Raw genomic sequence first — 23,726 nt, forward strand, 5'->3', positions numbered from 1 at the left:
CTAACGGTGAAAGAATTTTTAAATCGGCTCAATAGTTTCGGAGATTCGACTACAAACAGAGAAGCGAAAAAAATGTAGATATTTCCCTATCCCGTGGGAATTTCGAAAAATCCTTTCTTAGTGCGCGTCTACATCTATTAAGGAATATATATTCCAAATTTCAAGTTTCTAGCCCCAGCGGTTTGGGCTGTGCGTTGATCTATAAGTCAGTCAGTCAGTCAGTCAGTCAGTTTCTTCTTTTATATATATAGATTTATTATTATAGTCGTAACAACAAAAAAAAATTACGAGGAGTGTTAAGGCGAAGGGGTGTTTTTTCATGCAAAGTTATTTTTTGCGGGAGTAGTGAAGCGAACTACAATAAGCGACTTTACTATTCGTTCGTGATTATAATTGATTGTAAATTAACTGCACCATGTTTTGCTTTCTTTTAATATATTTTTTCATTTAAATGCTTAATGGTCCTTGAGTGTTGACTCAGAGTCACGCAACGAGCTATAGAGAGAGCTATGCTGCTTTTTTATGCACGGTAGAATCCGGAAAACGGTAATTCGCCGAAGAACTAAAGTCATCGACATAGCTCAAAGAATATACAGGTTGAAGTGGTAATGGGTGGGTAACATCGTTCGAAGAACTGATAACCGTTTGGGAGAGAAATCCTCGAGTGGCGACTACGAACAAGTAGACGAAGCGTTGGCAGGCCTTCCACTAGAGTGAGAGTTGCAAGCAACCGTTAGATGCAAATGGTGAGCTGTCGTTCATTGTGGCGTTCTAACGGGGAGGCTTTCGTTCAGCAGTGGACATCATCTGACTGATGATAATGATGATGATGATGATGATGGTGTTTGGTGCACGAGTCCAACTCACACTTTACTATCGCCAAAATGTAACTTAAGTACGTTACAATTAGTAAACCCAAAGTTAGGCAAATAAGTCCCGCGACTTTCATTACCGAGGTAGCTCCGCTGAGCTCGGAGGCAAATTTAATTATTTTAGTCTGAAACTCGCCTGAGGCTATTCCCATCCCGTCTGTGTCTCGTTAAAATTATATTCTAGATGCACAGTTAACATTTACTTAAGAGTCAGGACATTTGGATATGTAATTAATTTTTTTACTAGCTGTTGCCTGCGTCACGGTCTGCGTAGAATCTGCTTATCACTATCCTGCGGGTAACTATGCGGGTTTATCGGGACTCCGACTATCTCCGTACCGAAATTCGTCTAAATTTCTATTTCTATTTCTATTTCAAGTCTTTTTTACGCGTCTTCCCGAAAGGTGGTTTTGTACATATATATATAAATATAAATAAAAAAAAATATCTCATTTTAATATAATAAATGCCAAAGTTTGTAAGTTTGTTTGTTTGTTTGTTACTTCATCACGTCTAAACCGCTGTTCCGATTGAGATGAAATTCGGTACACAGATACTCTGAGTTCCGGGGAAGGAGATTCGATAATTTCTATTCCGGAAAATTGCATAGTTCCCGCGGGATAGTGAAAACCGGAATTTACGCGGACGGAGTCGCGGGTAACGGTTAGTAATATTATAAATGCGAAAGTTTGTAAGTGTGTTTGTTACTTCATCACGTCTAAACTGGTCAACCAATTTAGATGAAATTCGGTACTTATACAGATAGTTTGCGTCAGGGGTAGTTCGGGACACAGGATAGTTTTTTATCCCGGAAAATTGCGTAGTTTCCGGCGGGATAGCGATAAACGAATTCTACGCGGACAGATTCACGAGTAACGGCTAGTATAGTTAGACATAAAAAAATAAGAATAAATATTTGATAAATTAAATGATAATAAACTATTTAAATAATAAATCTGGTTTATTTAGGACTTGTACGATCGGCTCGCATTTGAAAAGTGTCAGATAGGACGACAGACCATTAGAAGAAACTATGACTTGAAAATCTTGAATTGATGGAGGTTTTACATTTCCAACATTCCCCCTATAGTCATACTTGTTAGAGACAAAATGCTGCACTTCGTGAAGAAAGCAAGCCGCTTTGCACAGTGATAGTACAGACTAAATTGACTGATTTGACTCGCAGCAGTGGAAGTTTCACCCCTTAGGAACAGAGATGGCGCCACTTCTTTTAAAAATATTTCAAAAAATTCTACAAGCTAAAGTAATAAACCGATTTCAATGTTTAATATCGCAAATGAGAGCCTATTACATACGTTACTTATAAAAAAATACAAAAAAAAATATTTACAAAAAACTTTTGTCAAAAAACGCCATCTTAAGTTTTTTTTTCTTACCTGATTTGTAGTTTTTACTTGATTGCTTAAAAAAACTGTATGCAACATGAATGGTTTAATGCATGTACATATTACTGAGTACATAACAAGTATTTTAAAAAAAATCCGACACCGATACCTATCATATTTAACGAAATATGACAGTTTAAATGTGAGCACAAATTTCTTTAAAAAATATTTCAAAAAATTCTACAAGCTAAAGTAATAGACCGATTTCAATGTTTAATATCTCAAATTAAAGCTCATAACATTCATTATTTACAAAAAAATATAAAAAAAATATTTACTGAAAACTTTTGGCAAAAAACACCATCTCAAGTTTTTTTTTCTTACCTGATTGGTAGTTTTTATTTGATTGCTTAAAAAACTGTATGCAACATGAATGGTTTAATGCATATACATATTACTGAGTACATAATAAGTATTTAAAAAAAAATTGACACCGATACCTATCATATTTCACGAAATATGAAAGTTTAAATGTGAGCACAAATTTCTTTAAAAAAATTCAATAAATTCTACAAGCTAAACTAATAAACCGATTTAAATGTTTAATATCCCAAATTAAAGCTCATAAAAGTCATTATGTAGAAAAAAATATTAAAAAATTTTTACTGAAAACTTTTGGCAAAAAACGCCATCTTAAGTTTTTATTTCTTACCTGATTGGTAGTTTTTACTTGATTGCTTAAAAACATTGTATGTTGTATGCAACATGAATGGTTTAATGCATACTTATATATATTTCTGAGTAAATAACAAGTATTATAAAAAAAAACCGACACCGATACCCTTCATACTTCACGAAATATTTAAGTTTAATTGTGCACGCTTTTCTTACAAATAAATTTCAACGAAATCTTCAAGTGAAACTAGTACTCTGATTATAATGTTTAATGTTAAATGAAAAGAAGAACGAAATTACCTAATTTATTAAAAAAAAGTTTTTCCTGGTGTTACGAAAAAATATAATTACTTTAAAATTAGTAATTATTAAGACAATAAATAAAAACTATACCGTTTCCGGCATAGTTGGTTCTGAGATGTAATATATATTGCTTAGTAGTTGGCGAATTTATTTAAAAATTAGCTTTTTATGTGATAGGTAGGGCTACAGCTTATAGATATGTCACATTTGAAATAAAAGACTATGAACATCAATGTTCATCAAATATTTAAATTAAAACCTATAAGTCCTCTTCGGGTTCATCGGCAGATGTAGAACTGAAAAGGAAAAGTCGTTTTGAAGTACTTGTGCTATTCCAATACTACAAAATCACAGATCTTTTAGACACGGACTGTGTTGCTGTAATTACTGTTGAATTATTTTTGTGCCTAGTTGATTACCATTAGATCTAAAATTTTGTGCCTACCTGTGGAAATCAGTGGTCAGCATACAAAATAACCCTGCATTGAATATTATATTAACTTACTTTTGATTTGTACAGCCACCTTTGCAGGATTTACACTGGGCAGTGCATGGTAAGCTGACCCGACGACACCCACAACGCATGGTATCGCAGCCAGATTTGCAGCCACAATACTTAATGGTCCAAGAGGCTTACTTTGCTTTGCCAACTCTCATTTGCCTTAGTCCATCCCCAAGAAGATGGACATGGTACGGAAACTTCTGGTTTCAGAGCGTTTCTCCATATTTGACCCGCTTGGTAAGCTGCACGCAGTGTATGTTTATAGAGAGCATGTCCATACCATGTCCATCTTCTTGGGGATGGACTAAGGCAAAAGAGAAGGACTCCAGAATTGTCGGCAGTTATAGCGATTTGGTCGCAATTAAGCCTCTTGGACCATTGTGGCTGCAAATCTGGCTGCGATCCATGCGTTGTGGGTGTCGTCGGGTCAGCTTACCATGCACTGCCCATTGTAAATCCTGCAAAGGTGGCTGTACAAATCAAAAGTAAGTTAATATAATATTCAATGCAGGGTTATTTTGTATGCTGACCACTGATTTCCACAGGTAGGCACAAAATTTTAGATCTAATGGTAATCAACTAGGCACAAAAATAATTCAACAGTAATTAGCACAAGTGCTTCAAAACGACTTTTCCTTTTCAGTTCTACATCTGCCGATGAACCCGAAGAGGACTTATAGGTTTTAATTTAAATATTTGATGAACATTGATGTTCATAGTCTTTTATTTCAAATGTGACATATCTATAAGCTGTAGCCCTACCTATCACATAAAAAGCTAATTTTTAAATAAATTCGCCAACTACTAAGCAATATATATTACATCTAAGAACCAACTATGCCGGAAACGGTATAGTTTTTATTTATTGTCTTAATAATTACTAATTTTAAAGTAATTATATTTTTTCGTAACACCAGGAAAAAACTTTTTTTTAATAAATTAGGTAATTTCGTTCTTCTTTTCATTTAACATTAAACATTATAATCAGAGTACTAGTTTCACTTGAAGATTTCGTTGAAATTTATTTGTAAGAAAAGCGTGCACAATTAAACTTAAATATTTCGTGAAGTATGAAGGGTATCGGTGTCGGTTTTTTTTTATAATACTTGTTATTTACTCAGAAATATATATAAGTATGCATTAAACCATTCATGTTGCATACAACATACAATGTTTTTAAGCAATCAAGTAAAAACTACCAATCAGGTAAGAAATAAAAACTTAAGATGGCGTTTTTTGCCAAAAGTTTTCAGTAATTATTTTTTTAATATTTTATTGTACATAATGAATTTTATGAGCTTTATTTTGGGATATTAAACATTTAAATCGGTTCATTAGTTTAGCTTGTAGAATTTATTGAATTTTTTTTAACGAAATTTGTGCTCACATTTAAACTTTCATATTTCGTTAAATATGATAGGTATCGGTGTCGGATTTTTTTTAAAATACTCGTTATGTACTCAGTAATATGTATATGCATTAAACCATTCATGTTGCATACAGTTTTTTTAAGCAATCAAGTAAAAACTACAAATCAGGTAAGAAAAAAAACTTAAGATGGCGTTTTTTGACAAAAGTTTTATGTAAATATTTTTTTGTATTTTTTTTATAAGTAACGTATGTAACCGGCTCTCATTTGCGATATTAAACATTGAAATCGGTTTATTACTTTAGCTTGTAGAATTTTTTGAAATATTTTTAAAGAAGTGGCGCCATCTCTGTTCCTAAGGGGTGAAACTTCCGCTGCTGCGAGTCAAATCACTCAGTTTAGTCTGTACTATCACTGTGCAAAGCGGCTTGCTTTCTTCACGAAGTGCAGCATCCGGCCAAAAAATGGCCTTAACAAGTATGACTACTAAATTCAAGCTTTCTAACATTCATAATAAAGAAAACTTAACAGTATAACTCCTACATGAGCCATTAAACAAGACATACAACTTACATGTCTGACAAACATATTAAATTTGCATTTACTTTGATACAGAAATAAAGTCAGACATTCCAAGTTTAGATCTCAAAAATTGAAATTTATCTTTCGACAAAGGCTTTGGTAAATATGTCTGCAAATTGATTTTCGCTGCTTACAGCCTTCAGATCAATTATTTTTTGATGGAACTTCTCTTTAACAAAGTGGTACTTAATATCAATGTGCTTGCATCTTTTATGAAAGTTTACATTTTTGATAACGCTTATTGCACTTTGATTATCTAAATGTAAGCACATCGTGTCTTGTTTATAATCACCAATATCACACAACAATTGTCTTATCCACATAGCTTCCTTCGTTGCGGCACAAGCTGCCATGAATTCAGCTTCAGTAGTTGACAGAGCAACTGTTTGTTGTCTTTGACTGGACCACGTTACAGCCGCTCCATTTTTAATGAAAACGTAGCCTGTGACGGAACGTCTTGTATCGAGATCGTTGGCGTAATCAGCATCACTGTAACCAGTTACTTCTGCTGGTTGTGACGATTGTGAGTAATACAACCCGTACTCTTTTGTTTCTATCAGGTATTTGAAGATTTTCAGTATTGCGTTCCAGTGTGATTTGTTGTAACAAGTAAGAAATCGACTCACCAGACTCACGGCAAACATAATTTCAGGTCGACTCACTGTAGCCAGGTGCATGAGGGATCCCACCGCCTCTCTGTATGGGATATTCTTCTCTGGCTCACCTTCTCCCTTTTGTAACTTAACATGGGGGTCAACCGGAACACTGTTGGGATTAGCATTAGTCATGTTAAACTTGTTCAACAAATTTTCCACATATTTAGTTTGATGAATAAAAATACCGTTACTTAGTATTTCAATCTGCATACCCACATAGTTACTGACTTTATTCATTATTTTTATTTCAAATACTGTACTCAATTCCTTAGTTATTTCTATCAGTGCCGATTCATTTTTAGAAAATAACAATCCGTCATCGACATATAGACAAAGATAGCATTTCTCATTATTGACTTGACCAACATAAACACAATGATCAGCCTTGCTATTAACAAAACCAAATTTCTTAAGGACAGAGTCAAATTTCTTATTCCAGCATCGGGGAGCCTGCTTCAAACCGTATAGTGACTTGTTGAGCTTACATACCATGTTGTCTTCACAGGGCAGACCTTCAGGTGGAGTCATGAATATGGTCTCCTCAAGCTCACCATATAAAAATGCAGTTTTGACGTCAAGTTGAAGCAGTTTAAGATCATACTGGACAGCCATGGACAATAATAAACGGATTGAATCATACCTTACTGTCGGAGCGAACGTTTCGGTGTAGTCGATACCTGCAGTTTGTGCAAAGCCCTTTGCACAAAGTCTCGATTTAAAACGTGGACCTGTTGACTCTTCTTTTATGCGGAACACCCATTTGCATCCTATTATTTTGGCATTTGGAGGTTTTTCAGTCAATATCCAGGTTCTGTTTTTCTCATGAGCTTCAAGTTCTTCATCAATTGATTTTATCCATTCATCTTTGTTTTCTGAACTAATCGCTTCTTTGTATGTTTCAGGAATACCAGGCGTCACTGAACACAGGTAAGTATTTTCTTCAGAATGGACTAAATTTAAATTCTTGTTATTGATTTTATTTCTGGGTCTCAAAGTAACTTTACTTATTTCAGGAGAATCAAGACTGGTATCAGGTATGTATTCACTGTCCGATGATTTGTTTCCTTTTACAGTTTCATATGAACTTTCTGAAGTGAAACTTTCATTCATTAAACTTTCTTCTTCTTTTTCAGGTTTCTTCGTGGACATTTCTACAGGAACAAAGTCTCTCTTCACAGTAGATTCAAGAAACACAGCATCTCTGCTTTTTATTACCTTTCTGGAGTTGGGTAATATAAATCTATAACCTTTTGTGTGGTCACAGTATCCAATAAAGATCATTTTGTGTGCTTTTGGATCCCACTTCTTGCGCTTTTCTTTAGGCAGGTGAACCATGGCTTCACAACCAAAGATTCGCATGTGACTCACATTTGGTTTCAGACCGGACCACATTTCTACAGGAGTTTTAAACGACAGGGACTTCGTTGGAGAACGATTGATGACATAAGCAGCAGTATGTATTGCATCAGCCCAATACAATTTCGGCAGATTAGCATTGAGTAGCATACATTTTGCTCTTTCTACCAACGAGCGGTTCATTCGTTCAGCAGATCCGTTCTGTTCAGCTGTGTACGGAGTGGTTGTCTGATGTATAATTCCAGCGCTTTTCAGAAAATCAGAGAAATTTTTGTTATCATACTCCAGTCCATTATCTGTTCGGAGAATCTTTATACGAGCATCTAATTGGTTCTCAACTTCTTGTTTGAATTCTTTAAATTTATCAAGAGCTTCAGACTTGTTGCGAAGAAAGTATACGGAGATTCTTTTGGAGTAATCATCAAGAAAGGTCAAGAAATATCTGGCACCACCAAGAGATTGTGTTTCCATTGGACCACATATATCGGAGTGAACCAATTCAAGAGGTTTATTAACCTTTACACCTGAACTCTTAAATGGTAATCGTGTCTGCTTGCCTTCTTTGCAAGTGATACATGTCAGATTTTCTATTTTATCTGAGAAAATTACATGTTCAGTATTTTCAGACATTTTCTTTAAACTGTCAAAATTTAAATGTCCCATTCTCTGGTGCCATAAATAAATATCCTGCTTTTCAACACCAGACATGTATGCATTGCCTCCTGGCATATTCAGCCGGTACATGTTGTTAAAAACACTTGCAGTAGCTACAATTTGACGTTTGCTGTTCAAAATGACACAGCCGGACTTATCAAATTCCACATGGCCACCATTTTGAGTAATCTGACTCACGGATAGCAAATTTGTTGCTAGTTCTGGAACATATAACACATTTGTAAACAGTACCTTGTTCTCTTGGCCTTTATCATCGCAAACATTAAGGCTCACTTGTCCTGAGCTTTGCACGGATAACATTTTATTATCAGCAACTCGAATATTCTTTATTACAGAAGATGTTTCCAGCAGAAATAAGTTCTTGTTCTTCGTCATATGTGCGGAGGCGCCAGAGTCTATGTACCAGGCGTCATCATAATGAGAAGAGGCCACAAACACAGCAGCATAAGAAGAGGTAGGTTTCTGTACCTTATTTTTAGGTTTAGTTTTGCAGTCAGGGCTCTTATGACCATATTTGTTACAGGAATAACACCTTGGACCCTTGAATTGCTTCTTGTCACTGTTATTAAAATTCTTCTTGTTCACTGCAAACGCTGTAGTGTTATTTTCAGTATTTCTGACATCTTGTAACAATTTTGCTTTCACAGAATCTGCGGATATCTTCGTGCCGGAGCTTTCAATAGCTATAATCATTGGCTGATAAGATTCTGGCAGACCGGAGAGCAGCAGTGTACCGAGCCACTCGTCATCCACTTTGAAGCCAATGTTCCGAAGCTTATGAGCTGTTGACATGATCTTGCTCACATATTCCTCAATATTTTGACATCCACTGAGCGAAGTATTGCACAAGTCTCGCAGAAGACCTACTCGGCGTGTCAGCCCGGAGTCGTCAAAGGCCGTTGCCAATTTATTCCAGACAGCTTTAGCCGTGCTTTCTTCCTGAACGTGAACATAGTTTATCGGATCAATCAAGAGAATTATTTTTGTTCTTGCTTTAATGTCTAGTTTTGGGTCTATTTTTGCCGATGGGTCGGAATTTTCAATACAGCACCACAAATCTTCATGTTGCAGATATGTTTTTACTGCAAACTGCCAAGTAGCATAATTTTCACGGCCGGTTAACTTTTCAATTAATGCCATTGAATTGTTCGATGCCATTTTAGGCGTTGAAATTGAAAATTGAAATCACCCAATTCAAAAATGAAAAACGACAAAACACGGTTTCGAACGTTCTGGACTGTCACTATTTGTGTTCACAATTTTTAGTCTGAAATTCACTAATATTTTATAGAAAGCACTTCACTAATAGTTCCTGGGCTATTCTGGGCCCGTAACCTGATAAATTAAATGAAAATAAACTATTTAAATAATAAATCTGGTTTATTTAGGACTTGTACGATCGGCTCGCATTTGAAATGTGTCAGATAGGACGACAGACCATTAGAAGAAACTATGACTTGAAAGTCTTGAATTGATGGAGGTTTTACATTTCCAACAATATTACATACCCTATGTCACAAGTGGTCGATGTGGGACATAGAGTAGCGAAGCTGAAATGGGCCTGGGCCGGCCACGTGTGCCGACGACACGACGAACGGTGGAGCAAGCGCGTTCTGGAGTGGAGACCCCGGCTAGGGAAAAGAAATGTGGGCAGACCGCCTGCTCGATGGTCCGATGACATAGTGGAGACAGCAGGACCGGTCTGGAAGAGAGAGACGGACAGTCGATCCGGGTGGAGAAAGCTGGAGAGGCGTATGCCCAACGGTGGGCGAAAACGCGCTGAAGAAGAAGAAGATGTCACTCCGACAGTTATTACGAGTCTTATGATACCTCAAATTAAATTCGTCCAGCCGTTTAGGCTGCAGCGAGGACCGAAGAAAATACATACATACGCACATACGTACCTACATAAGCTCGAAAAACATAACACTTCTTCGGGCAGTCGAATAAAAAGTTTCTGTAAAAATTTCATTTGTAATAAAAGCTTTTTTGCTGACTGTACTTGCATTGTCATCTAAACTGCATATCCGTACCAAATTTCAAGTCTGTACTATTAACCATTGAGGAGTTCTCTCCTGCGGAGACGATCCTGGCAAGACCACCAAGATGTTACTACCAGATTATTGTATTGTCATCAAATTTACATAAGTGTGCCAAATTTAAAGCCAATCAGACCGCTGGAAGTGGGTCGAATTTAGCATCCAAGATTTGACCCAAGCTAAGAAGCAAACAAATAAATAAATAAACAGGGCAAGCTAAATAAAAGCTTGTAAAAGTACAGATACACAGAAAGAAGTACAAAGGCAAGGTTACGATTTTCAAGTGTAGGTTGCAATTTCTTTGATCCTCTCCGTAGCCTAAACAGCAGGACGGTTGCAGGTGGTAGGACCTTGTGCAAGGTCCGCCCGGATAGCTACCACCATCTTGCTCGCTAATCCTGCCGTGAAGCAGCAGTGCTGCGTGGAGAGTAAGACAGCCGGTGAAATTACTGGCACTTGAGGTATCCCATCTTAGGCCTCTAGGTTGGCAACGCATCTGCATTCCCCCTGGTGTTGCAGGTGTCTATGGGCGGTGGTGATCTCTTACCACCAGGAGACCCACTTGCTCGTTTGCCATCCAGTCGAATAAAAAAAAAAGGACGGTTTTCAACCTATAGGTTTGTCAAAACATACACCGTAGCTAGCTTTAGCTCCGGTGTTATGTTTACATCATAAAATTCAAATGCAATTTCCCACACGATTCTGAATAACTCGATGCGAGCCTGGGTTTGAATCCACGATCCCCCACTTAAGAGGCCGTAAATCTACCACCAAACGAAAATACCACGGCTAACTCTAATACTAATCTACTTTGTTTGCGAACTACCTTCCGCTGGCGTTCGTGTCGTCACAGCCTAGTGTGTATATGTCTTTATTTTAAATGGGTCCCACTGAAAAACAGCGTTGTGGCTTGCCGCAACATTATGCTGAGTGGGTCCCAATTTATACTATTCGATTTGAAACTACCGTGAGACTCACTCAATTAAATATAATGACCCGGATAACTCACGTCTTAAATCGAGTTTAGCTCGACATGTTTCGTGCGCGTGTTGCAGCAGCCGCTGAGTCGCTTTGCTCCGAAGACGAAGGGCTACGGATTAGCCCGAAACATGTCGAGCTAAACTCGATTTAAGACGTGAGTTATCCGGGTCATTATATTTAATATACTATTCGATGTTTTTTTTATTTCTTCCTAACGTATTTTTTCTGTATATCAAATATGTGTAAATAAATCTCTCTCTCTCTCTCTCTCTCTAATAAAAACTTTTCAAAACCCTATCGGATACCAGTGAATTGCATCCCTAACAATAAGCACTGCATTCGAGTACCATTCACTGAGCTCCTTTTTTCCCGAATAGTGATGCCCTCATACTAGTATAGATTCTTAAAACCGATACCGAATAATCCTATCCTAGGATTGGTTTTTTGGAATCTTTTTGTATCTTTTATTTCAATTCCAAATTTTTACTTTTACGGTCATCCCGTAAAACCTGAATCAGTTGTCCAGCAGTGGTGTAGCGGTATAACACACGGCACGGAATGCCGAGGACCTGGGTTCGATTTCCAGTGCTGGTCTCATTTTTCTGGTTTTTCTGTGCATCTATATTTCAGTTTGTATTTTCAATCCTATCCTACTAATTTTCGACGACCGGTTATATTTGTGCTCCGGGCAAACTTTTTTAAAGAAGTGGGGCGCCGTCTTCGTGAGAGAGGTCTTGACCCTCGCTCTGGGTCGTTCCTGGTGCAAAGGTTGTCCATCGCGGTGAAACGGGGCAATGCGGCAATTGTATTGGGCAAATTATTATTCGTAGATTGGGCACCTTTGCGCCTAGTATGACGCGGAGCGGTTTCTATTTATCTGACCTTTTCTACTAATATTAAGTTAGTAACTCAATTTCACGCAAATTAATTCAATTTCAAGCAAATTAATTATTTAAAATGGGCAATGATGATGTGGCAATGGGCAGGCCACATCGCTCGAAGAACAGATAACCGTTGGGGGAGAAAAGTCCTCGAGTGGCGACCACGAACCGGAAGACGAAGCGTTGGCAGGTCTCCCACCAGGTCGACTGACGACATCGTGAGAGTACCGGGAAACCGGTGGATGCAAGTGGCGAGTTGTCGTTCATTGTGGCGTTCTAAGGGGGAGGCCTTTGTCCAGCAGTGGACGTCTTCCGGCTGATGATGATGATGATGATGATGAATTATTAAAAAATCATCATCATCATCATCGTTAGTCGCAAAATAAAAGGCCCACTAGAGAAAAAAGACTTTCTTGCACATATCTGGGTCCAACTAGTGGCAATTAGTGCTAACGCTGTGCCTTGTGGTTCGTACTTACCACTCCAGAATCTTCCTCCCCCAACGGTTATCTGTTATTTAAGCGATGTGGTCTGCCAGTTGCGTTAACTTACATTTTCTTCAAGCTTTGCAGGTGGTAGGACCTTGTGCAAGGTCCGCCCGGATTGCTACCACCATCTTGCTCACTAATCCTGCCGTGAAGCAGCAGTGCTTGCACTGTTGTGTTTCGGCGTGGAGAGTAAGACAGCCGGTGAAATTACTGGCACTTTAGGTATCCCATCTTAGGCCTCTAGGTTGGCAACGCATTTGCAATCCCCCTGGTGTTGCAGGTGTCTATGGGTGGTGGTGATTTTTTACCATCAGGAGACCCACTTGCTCGTTTGGCGTCCAGTCAAAAAAAAAAACTATACCGACGACTTTGTTCTTCGGTGAATTGTCGTACTTCTGATTCAGTCTAGTGAAGAAACTCATAGAATTTTAAACTTTTAATTACAATTCTATTACAAAATAATTACTTGGTTAAACTGTACGTGAAAATTTGGCTTTCATAATACGCGTTCGTGTGTAAAAAGTTAGTTTTCACTAAACCATTACGTGATTAGACGCCGTTAAAATTGAATCATAATACGTATAGTTTAGGTTTAAACTACACACGCCTAGTTAGGGGTTTATTTCGTTAAAAATTTACCTATACACATTACACTAACTAATTTGTAATGGCACGTCATCCTACTAAAATTATAAATGTGATAGTTTGTAGGTGCGTGTCTGTGTTTCTGACTATTCATGCTGAATCGATTTAAGGATATTTGTATGAAAATTCGTGTTAAGACAGATGGAGAAACATAGAGTACTTTTTATGCCGATATCTCTACGGGATCGGGATGTGAAAAAAAAACCGTAACTTCATACATTTATGTATGTATGTAAACTCTTTATTGTACTAATGAAAAGAAATAAAATATAATTGAAAAACTTTGAGATACTTGTACAAAGGCGGATTTAGTGCGGAGACATTAAATTTTGATGGATGTTCTTCATAACATTAAAATATAATACAAAAGAATAATATGACGTAATTTTTTGATATTTCCATGGGAATTTATACTATGTATGTTGGTCGAAATAAAAATATTATTATTATTAATTTCTAAAGTTATCGTATGCGAACGTACAAAGCCACGGCTAAAGGCTATACAACATAAAATCCAGTTGAACTAATTTGTAATGCCTCGTCATTATTATTAAATTAGAAGTTTACGACTTGACGTGGCATGCGGATAGTAGGATATAGCGAATCAAAGGATGAATTACATTTTGATTAATTACATAGATTCTGACAAGGAGTTAGGATCTGATATTAAGGTGGGGTAAACTATAGTTGGCACCTTATTATATTAATTACAACGTCGTATCCGCGGAATCATGGCTTTTCGGAAAAATATTTGCCCAAATTACTAATTTCCCAAATGTTACTGGAAAAATTTAAAAAAATTCAGGATGGTAGTAAGTATATCAAACTTTCAAGGAAAACTATAACGGCTAAGTTTGCTTGAGAATTATTAGTAGTTTAAGAGTAAATAGCAGCCTAAGGTATAAAATATACCTAAACTTGGAAGATTCCGTATAAAATACCAAATCCTTAGAAAAATATTACTTAATTTTTTCCTAATGGCTACGGAACCTTATTTTGAGCGTGTCCGACACTCTCTTGGCCGGTTTTTTTTCTTATAGGTACTGTATCCAATACTGTATCTGATATGTATGTTCTGATAAACATATTGTAGACACCACAATTACAGAGATCATGTCAGCCGAAAGACGTCTACTGCTGGACATAGGCCTCCCCCAAGGCTCTCCACTCAGATCGGCTTGTGCTTTCCGCATCCAACGCGATCCCGCGATCTTAACCAATTAAAGAGATATTCCTGAAATATGTTTATTTGGGATATATGTAGGTTATGTTTATTTTAAGTAGAAGCGAGATATATTAAGGATATCACTGATATGCACCAACCCAAATTAACGCCTCAATCAATCAAAATGTAAATCTGTCTAAACTAGATACTGATATGAATCATCAAACTTATAAAAAATACTTAAACACCTTGTTTGACAATATCTTTGGTATCAATTTAATTTTATGACCCGTTTAGTGATGTTATCGTAATTTTAATCAAGTAACCGATACCAGCAGTTTTATTGCGTGGCACCTTTTTAATAAGTTGCGTGAGCCCGTGACCATGAAACTCAGAAAAAGGTTAACACTAGTGAGATTATAAATAATAGTTAATACTCGTACACATGCTATTTCAATAAAGGGGTTACCGTTAAGGCATTTATCGTTCACGAAACATTATACATAAAAGTATTACAAATAGGGGAAAGGAGTATAAGATTATAGAATTATTAGATGTGATTATGGAGCAAAAGAAATCAAATAAGTAGTATTAAGCCAAAATCAAATAAATAATATATAAATTGTATATATCAAGAAACGACTCGAATACAAGTAATTTACAAGAAGTCCATAAAATTTATGGTATTCCATTAAATTTAATGGACATCTTATTATTTATACTGTGTTCAATAAAACGCAGAACTTTGACAGGTTTATTTATTTTATCTAATAGCAAATGATTTAATACTATTGACAAATAAATATAATAAAATAACTAATGTTGTTTAGACATATTACAATTATATATCACGTTGTTTATCTGAGCAGACAAAAATCAGCTTTCATTTTAAACTTGAACAATTAACCAAAATTGTAAACGAATTTGATAAAATTTATGAGCAACACCTACTACGGAAATATATATTCAAAAATATTATCGGTGAATATATTTTAATGAATACAAAAAGACGAAAAAGAGCATCCTCCAGAATTAAAATGCACTGTTGGAGTAAATTTAAAATGTCGGTCCTTTTTTATCTGTCCATTGTACTCGTAGTGACTACTCTTGTTTCCGATATCCTGTCAATCGTTCAAAAATTAACTGAAAGAGATCCCTTTAAGGGATAAGTTTGCCTTTGTATATCTTATTATCCTGTTTTCTATTAATTTCATGTGTTTTTATGTACAATAAAGAGTTACAAAACAGTACAATACAAAATTGCTTAAAAATAGCTTTCTGCAACACGCTAGGAGACCATTAATTACATAACACAGTCGCTGGTGGTCATCCCTTGGTCGGTAATTGGGTCATGCTAATGATAGGCCTGAGATATGGTGGCTTCGCAACCACTATAGTGATTTAATTTATTAATTTTATATAGAAGAACTGGCTTGTTTCCGACAGTTTCTCGTGGCAGAAAGAAAAAAAAACTTTTCCCTATTCCGTGAGAATCTTGAAAAATTGCTCCTTGTGAAAAAAACATTGTGAAGAATCCTGCACAAACCTACGAAGCAATTCAATGGTAGGTATGTGTGAAGTTTCCGATCCGCACTGTGCCCGTATGGGAACTACGGCCCGAGCCCTCTCATTCTGCGAGGAGGCCTGTGCCCAGCAGTAGGACGTATATAGGCTGGGATGATGATATGGAAGGTATTAAAAAGTTGCAGTTAGTTAAGGTGTTGTTTTATTGATATATAGATATAAATAGTACTTCATTAAGGGCCTAATGCACTCTGGCTGCGGTTGGAATGTGGGGTACTATATGTTGGCGTATATGTATGTGGGTATTCGACAGTATTGGTTATGTTGCAGTTGGAATGCGTTCCATTTGGACTGGCTCTGATAGATAAATGATATAAATTTGTACACACAAGAGACATGCACAGCAGATGGTTCTGAAAGTTCTCGAATGGATGCCGAGCCGAGCATGCCGGCGACTTCCACCGAAGCAACTGGAGGTCTAGTGGAAAGGCTTATGCCCATCAATGGATGTCCTACGGCTGATATGATGATGATGAATTTGTACTAAGATTGGAAATTATTGTTAAGTAGTAGGTACAAAATTAATTGAAAAAAAGTGTACGACTACAGATATACAGGTTTAATTTTGTCATCTCTATAATAGCATTTTTTTAAAGAAGGTGACTTATAAGACCATTTCCTTGTCGTTCTCTTTTTTTAACTTAAAAGCTGCACTCTTGTTAGTGGACCCGTTCTGCACGTGTATGTAGTAAATATAAAAAATTAACACAGCTCAAACGAAGATGAGAATTCACATTTAATTTTATTTCTGGACACATTTGACGTGTTTAATAAAACCACACCGGCAGAGCGTCAATAAAGGGAAAACGGATGAAATTGGAACCAGAACTTCGTTTATAATTACTGCTATTTTGATGCACTTTACGTTGATATTTTTTTGCTATAAACAGTTTTAACACAATAAAATTCTATATTAGTAAAATTATAAATCATTCCGACGATAAGACTTAATCTAAATGCAATCGCAAGATTTGAAAACGCATTTAAATGAAACTTATGGCCACAACCCTCATTTAATTTCTCATTTTCACTAAGCTTAATCGGTTTCGGTATAATACCGGTATCAATTTCACATCAGCGCCCATCACTATTCCAGTGATTCGATCCGAGATACGTTCAAAGAATACTTTATGTGGATCTCAAGATTCTATTGAGAGCTCTAGACTTTCGAAAGGACGTTAAATTGAAGGCTTTCGCACTCAAAGATGGACGTTTATCCTTAGTTGAATCTAGAAACTGTTAATGGATGACTGGCTTTTAACATTAACATAATGATAGAATAGGATTTAGTGATTTAGTTAAATCGGACAGACTAAATTTAGGACATTACGTCAGAGTGGACACGCTGGCAGCATCCCTTCGGAATCTTGCCTTAGGTGTCTAGCTTCAATAATTTGTTTTAGTTTTTAGGGTTCCGTAGCCAAATGGCAAAAAACGGAACCCTTATGGATTCGCCATGTCTGTCTATCTATCCGTCCGTATGTCACAGCCACTTTTTTCCGAAACTGTAAGAACTATACTATTGAAACTTAGTAAGTAGATGTATTCTGTGAACCGCATTAAGATTTTTACACAAAAATAGAAAAAAAAACAATAAATTTTGGGGGTTCCCATACTTAGAACTGAAACTCATTTTTTTTTATCAAACCCATACGTGTGGGGTATTTATTGATAGATCTTCAAAAATGATATCGATGTATCTAATATCATTTTTTTTAAACTGAATAGTTTGCGCGAGAGACACTTCCAAAGTGCTAAAATGTGTTTCTCCCCCCTGTAACTTCTAAAATAAGAGAATGATAAAACTAAAAACAATATATGATGTACAATTACCATGCAAACTTCCACCGAAAATTGGTTTGAACGAGATCTAGTAAGTAGTTTTATTTTACGTAATAAATCTTACGATCTTCGCAAATTTACCTTTCATTCAATCAACTCAAATATAAAAAAAAAGTGTACGGAACCCTCAGTGCGCGAGTCCGACTCGCACTTGCCCGGTTTTTTTAGGTTTATGTTAAGTTTAGGATAGTTTTATTTTTAATTTAATTCTTATTTACTGTTTCCTCTTGCATTATACCGTAGATTATACCCCATATTTTTTCGTCAAAGCTAATGAGCTATTTATTTCGATAATTCTGACTTACAAATATAACAATTAATTAAAAACTAGGTACTTACCTAAAACTATTCTAAACTTAAAATACTTACCTACATAAAATAAAATAAAAAACCTAAAACTAAAAAAAAAATTAGTAAGGAAACTCGTTTTTTGGATAAAAAAACCGCGTCGAAATCAGTCTAGTCGTTTGAGAGCTACGATGTCACAGACATACAGGCAGAGATTGGCGTCAAACTTATAACACCCCTCTTTTGCGTTGGGGTTAAAAAACAAGTACCTACATGGAGAAAATATATAAAATTAGCAATAGGCGGCCATAACATTTCAGAGCTAAACAGTAGTGCTTTCTATTTCAGTTAAAATCTATTGCACTTTAATAACTTTACACATTTGTTTTGCAGGTGGGCAAAATCGGAACTAAAGTCACCGCATACTGAAGTAATAGGAGAGTAAGGGCAATAGCGCCACACAGGACTGCACTGGTAAGTTTGTTTAGTTAAAAGCATAGACTTGTTGGTTAAATTTGTAGATTAAATTAGTGAAACAGTATCAAATTGGCTAACTAAAGTTTAACAGTCAAATGTAGGTAATTTCAAAGTTCTAGCTTTTGAGTAATACAATACCTACGTTTCTCGTAACAAGAATAAGAAATTAACTAGTTTAGTTGGTATTTTATTTGCTCTATCAGTTAATGTCTCAAATTACTGATACACCAAAAATAACTTAGTTTTCCATAGGAATAAGAATTTACTTTTTACTTGCCTTCAAATTGGTACAATTCCGACGCACGCTCGACCAGCTTTTTCTATAATAAGACTTTGCTTAGGATTCCGTCTCTCAAAAGGAAAATAACGAACCCTTATATGATCACTTAGTTGTTCGTCTGTCCGTCTGGCTGTCTGTTTGTCCGTCTGTCAAGACGTTTTTCTCCAGAACGCGTGGGTGTATTAAGCTGAAATTTATATGAAATACTAAGGTCAACAGATTCAAAAGATAATCATTCCAAAAGGTGTTTCCAAACAAATTGTTGTCACCGAAAAACCTATAGGGTAGGAACTTCTGCTGGATATTCATAGTTACTTAATTACAATTCATACGGAACCCTCATTCCGCGAGTCCAACTTGCACTTGGCCTGTTTTATCAAAAATAGAGCTTCCAAATTCAAAACGAAACAAATGAACTGAAACAATTAGGGCCAGCACAGATGGACTGCATTCCAACTGCAACGTAACCGGAAAGAACTGCCGACTGCTCATATTTTTTTAAGCTTTCGTGATTTTCACTCATAGGTCAATAGTCCATCATACCACTAAAGCCGTCTATTGCAACTAAGTATGTGGTCGAAGTCTACTACGGTCTACGAGGTAAATATTACTCGTGTGTTAGCGTGTTATGCCCCGTTTGTGATATTTTGACTATGAATGTAAAATGGGGCATCGAAAATCAAGTTTACTTAATGTGTATTCTGAATTCGTTCAATTTAAACGCCTCCCAATAGATTTACGGTAATGAATTCTGGGCTCCATTGTAACGAAGTATATGGGAAAATAAATTTTGTATGAATAGCCGAATAGCTAACAGTTCAGGTATATATGTAGGTCGGGTACAAAGGTATCTGTTTAACATTCTCCTGAGGATTCCGATGAAAGGTCGTATAGATTTTCTGAGTTCGCGTAAAAAATTATAAAATGTTGTTTAAAGTTTGCTGGAAGGTTTTGTTGTATATTGTGTACAGGGTTTATGTTGTAAGATCGACCTTCACCGATTGTTAAATTGTTTTAAACCCCCAACGCAAAAAAGGGGTGTTATAAGTTTGACCGCTATGTGCGTCTGCGTGTGTGTCTGTCTGTGGCACCATAGCTCTTAAACGGGTGGACCGATCGATTTGAATGCGTTTTTAGGTTTCGCCCTTCGGACGGAACCCTTATAATTATCGCCATGTCTGTCTGTCTGTCCGTCAGCGGCTTTGCTCAGGAACTATCAATGCTAGAAAGCTGTTATTTTGCAGGAATACATATGTAAACTATGCCATAAAATGGTACAATAAAATAAAATTTTTTTTTTTTTAGAATAGCTTCTTTAGACGTAAAGTGGGGGAGATTTTTTTTCATCCAACCTTGTAGTGTGGGGTATCGTTGGATAGGTCTTCTAAAACCACTAGGGAGTTGCTAAAACGATTTTTCGATACAGTGATTTGTTTGCAAAATATTCAACTTTAAAGTGCAAATTTCATTAAAATCGACCGCCCCCCCCCCTCTAAAATCTAAACCGGTCGGTGGTAAAATTTGTGAAAATTCAGGATGGTAGTAAGTATATCAAACTTACAAGGAAAACTATAACGCTTAAGTTTTCTTGAGAATTATTAGCAGTTTAAGAGTCGCTAAGCCTAAGGTATAAAATATACCTAAACTTGGAATATTCCGTACAAAATACGAAATCCTTAGAAAAATATTACTTAATTTTGCGTAATGGCTACGGAACCCTATTTCAGGCGTGTCCGACACGCTCTTGGCTGGTTTTATTTATTTGAAAGCAGGGTGTAAATGTCATCCTCATCATGCAGTAGTCATCATCCTGACAAACTTTTCCGTACATCCTAGTTTCGCTAGAACCACCCTTAAGGCTTTACGAGGCACGCTGTCGAATGCTTTTTCAAGGTCCACGAAGCAGAGGTACATTGGTTGACCTTGTTCTCGACATTTCTCTTGAAGCTGGCGTACAGAGAAGATAGCCTCGCAGGTGCCTCTATTCGGTCGGAAACCGAGTTAGGTTTCAGGCAAGACACTCTCCGATAGGGGCTCCGTGTATAGTTCTGTTGTAAGGAATTGCATCGAAAGCATATTAGCAATAATTGAATTATCTTTTTACTTTTAATTTCTTGGTGTTATTTTCATGTCATCTTTCTTAAAAAAAATATTTTCAAAAATTTGAAGAAAATAGTTTTCCTTTTTGTTCTGAAAAATATAAAGTAATTTCACTAAGTGTGAGATTTGTTCCAACTTTTTCCTATCTACAAGAAAATAACTGTTTTCCCATCCGTAACAGTACTAGTAATAAACTATTAGAAGACAAGGACTACAAAAATACATGTTTATTTTTAGACTCCAATTCTGTGCGACGACCATATTATGTAAATTCACTTGTATATAATCCCGCAGAATAATGTTGTAGCACAGTCACAAAAACTGAAGATCGTTAGCAACGTGGAGCCCAGGAAGGAGAGCCCTTTTGTTTTACTAAGCACACTCGTTTTTGAGTTTCGTAACTTATTAATAAAACTCTGCTGTCTGACTGTATGTCACTGCACGTCTGGTTTTCCATTATAATATGTTAACTATAGCCAGTGAAAAACTTTTTTTTAAAGGAATGTCCGTTAATATTAAATACTAGCTTATTTATAATATACGTAGGATCATCGTTCAACGTAAGTAGGGTAACCACGAGATCAAGTAGATTTAAACTTAATTACTACTTTATTAATTATGATAAGAATATTTACCGATTTTTGCACATTTTTACGTATAAGACAAGTGTTTAATCTAGAGCTCCAGAGTGAGAAATATATATTTCTGTTCACCATTTTAGAAGTCACCTTTAGATTAAGAAGCGTTAAGGGCAAACTTGACCAGTTCAAACTCTCTATGCCCCCAGAATTTCATTTAATAACCTCATACAAGCCCTCACATTGTTCTCTGCCCTCCGGCTGGCTTCTCCGAGATTACTCGTAATGAAACGCCTATTATACTAAGCAATTTAGGGACAATAGTCCTTCCATTACAAACTAGGCTATACGCTGTTCTGAATGGTGACATCGGTTAAGCTCAATGGCCAGCATTAAATTAAAAAAAATATGAAATATGGTCACATTATGCTAATTTATTGAATCAGGTGTTACTTTGCGGAGGTCCATATCAATGAACTAAAAGAATTTCCTTGCTCACCCGCGCCGCGGCCTTATGATAGCTAAGTTTATGCAAAATATGCGTGTTCATGCAGTTCCTCCACCTCCACACTGCAAGAACACACACAAATCACACAAACCCGTCCATCACCACCACCACACTACACTGACGCGTTTCGAACTCAACCAGAGCTCATCTTCAGAGCAGCACAACCGTACACCATGCTACCAGATGTTAGACCACGCACGCATATTTTGCATAAACTTAGCTATCATAAGGTCGCGGCGCGGGTGAGCAAGTAAATTCTTTTAGTTCATTGATATGGACCTCCACGCGGTCGCGGGTGAGCAAAGAAATTCTTCTAGTTCACATTATGTTATAAATATAATAAATGAATAAATATCACGGGATACTTGACACCAATTTGACCTCGTCCCAACGAGATGGGCGGATGACCTGGATGCAGGCCGCCGCCAACCGAAGCAACTAGAGGTCTCTGAGGGAGGCCTTTTAAAACTTTTGTCTAAAGTAATCATAAAGCTATTTGTACAAATATTCGAGACCCAATTGAAGACTTTTAGTATGTTCATCTGGATACTGCAAGGTATAACTGTACCAATTTTCAAAACTACACAAGTTTTTTCCCCTGATTGCCCATATCGGATTTATAATGCGAACTGCTAAAGAATGGAATTCGCTCTTGTCGTTTGTTTTTCCGGATACATACAGCTTCTTCAAGGCTAGAGCTAATAGAGATAAACTTTTGGCCTCATCTGCACTTAACATCAGGTGGGATAGGGGTTAGTTTTATTTAAAAAAACCTGTGAATAAAAAAAAAGTATGAAGAATAGAAATGTAAAGTAAGCTAATACAACATAACAACATTTTTAAAAACAAGCTTTCACGGTTGTGTTGCTCTGAAGATGAGGTCTGGTTGAGTTCGAAACGCGTCAGTGTGGTGTGGTGGTGGTGATAGATGGGTTTGTGTGATTTGTGTGTGTTCTTACAGTGTGGAGGTGGAGGAACTGCATGAACACGCATATTTTGCATAAGCTTAGCTAGCGCGGGTGAGCAAGGAAATTCTTTTAGTTAATTGATATGGATCTCCGCAAAGTAGCGCCTGATTCAATCAATTATTTGTAATCCAGGAAGTCCATTATAATATTTATAAGACATATGGATTTCTTAATGTACACTTGTAAAATCCCAAAAAACTTAAACACTTTTTTTACTTGGAATATTTTAACAAACGCCATTTAATTACTTCACCAATTGGCTTTGATTTACCGGAAAGGATAATTTGTGTTAATTACAGAATTTATTTACGAAGTCGCGAAGCAAAACAAAACAGTTTTGCGAACTTTCACAAGTAGCTGCGACCTTAAAGGGTGTTTTCATTACGAATTCACGCTCCCAAGGCGTGTCGTTCTGTTTTTTTATTTTACAAAGCAAAACTAGGGATGTGGCAATACCGATACGATAATATAGGAGAGAGAGAGAGAGAGAGCAACATTTATTAAAGAGAAAAAAAAAACATCGAATATTATAAATTGACGTGGGGGAGGCCTATCTCCAACTGTGG

The 23,726-nt window shown here is 36.5% G+C and overlaps 1 protein-coding gene across 1 annotated transcript in view; it reads left to right on the forward strand.

Annotated features, from left to right (window-relative positions):
- Positions 1-23,726, forward strand: part of LOC141440183 (neurotrimin-like) — a 178,014-nt gene that overhangs the window by 29,937 nt on the left and 124,351 nt on the right. Inside the window, exon 2 of the mRNA XM_074104644.1 lies at positions 18,643-18,723. The gene's annotated coding sequence lies outside the window, so the exon portion shown is untranslated. The remainder of the gene's footprint in view (positions 1-18,642; positions 18,724-23,726) is intronic.

This window comes from Choristoneura fumiferana, chromosome 22 (assembly GCF_025370935.1).
Source record: "Choristoneura fumiferana chromosome 22, NRCan_CFum_1, whole genome shotgun sequence".
NCBI classification, from domain to species: domain Eukaryota; kingdom Metazoa; phylum Arthropoda; class Insecta; order Lepidoptera; family Tortricidae; genus Choristoneura; species Choristoneura fumiferana.